The sequence below is a fragment of the Egretta garzetta genome, unplaced genomic scaffold (assembly GCF_000687185.1).
Source record: "Egretta garzetta isolate BGI_Z169 unplaced genomic scaffold, ASM68718v1 scaffold450, whole genome shotgun sequence".
In the NCBI taxonomy this organism is placed as follows: domain Eukaryota; kingdom Metazoa; phylum Chordata; class Aves; order Pelecaniformes; family Ardeidae; genus Egretta; species Egretta garzetta.
In genome coordinates this window covers 424,897-425,961 of record NW_009258303.1, presented here as the reverse complement: position 1 = coordinate 425,961, position 1,065 = coordinate 424,897, and positions in this window count along the sequence as shown.

The window sequence follows — 1,065 nt, the reverse complement described above, 5'->3', positions numbered from 1 at the left end:
CGCGCCGGTGCTACAGAGCCAGAGACACGCGTGCGGCTCGTGTGGCTTGAGGCTGTCAGGCTCGGAGGTGGGCAGTAGTGTAGCCACCGTAGCCTGGTATTTCGGGTATGCTGCAGGTTCCCTGAAGGAGCCCAAGGTAACATTTGGACGGCTAAACTGAGCTAACCTCTGAACAAGGTTTTGATCGAGGATTTGGCATGTCGGTGTGAGCTCTGAGTTAATACTTGCAAGCAAACTCTTAATCTACAGCTTCAAGTATGTTCTGGAGCTCTGTGTGCCGAAAGGGAATTCAAACTCGTTACGCCTCTTACAGAGGAAACGAGGGAATAGTGTAAGATGTTTGTGTTTTAAAATTCAGGGACCTGCACGTGAGTATATAATTCACCTACAGATGTAGCTGCATTTATTTGACAGTGGCAGCCCTTTGCCAAGTTCAGTTTTGTTAAAGGATCCAAATTCAGATTTGACTCAATCTCTCTCCACTGTCTGGGGATTGAGGGAAACCCACTTTATGACTGCAGTCCCAAAATTCAGTTATACTTAAAATCTGTAATGCAAGAGATACTGGAATATTTCATTGAAACCTCCAAGCGTGAGTGTTGAAGAGTCAGCCTGTCATCTGAAAGATTTAAAAATTTGGTAGTAAATGAACAGCAGTGCAAACAGGTAGAAGAAAGGTGCTTTTTCATTTTTAGAAGCTCCATCTCGATCTGATGGTCAGATCTTCGCGCATGTAAGTAGTAAGAAAACCAGCAAGTGGTAGGTGCCTAAATACCTTGACAGAGTTGGACACGATTTGGTCAAGCACTGGAGCCGACTGCCCACAGGTTGTGGAGTCTCCATCCTCGGAGATAACTCAAACCTCAGCTGGACTCTGGGCATTGGAGGTTGACCTGGCAGCCTCTCGAGGCCCTTCCAACATACACACACGCCTGCAATCCCCATGGTGGTCATATGTTGTGTAGTGGCCGTTCACCCTGTGCGTGCAGGTGTGAGACTATATAAGCTATGTCAACCAAGCCGTTTATTGAACTGTGCTGTTGAGGCAGATTTGAAATGATTTCT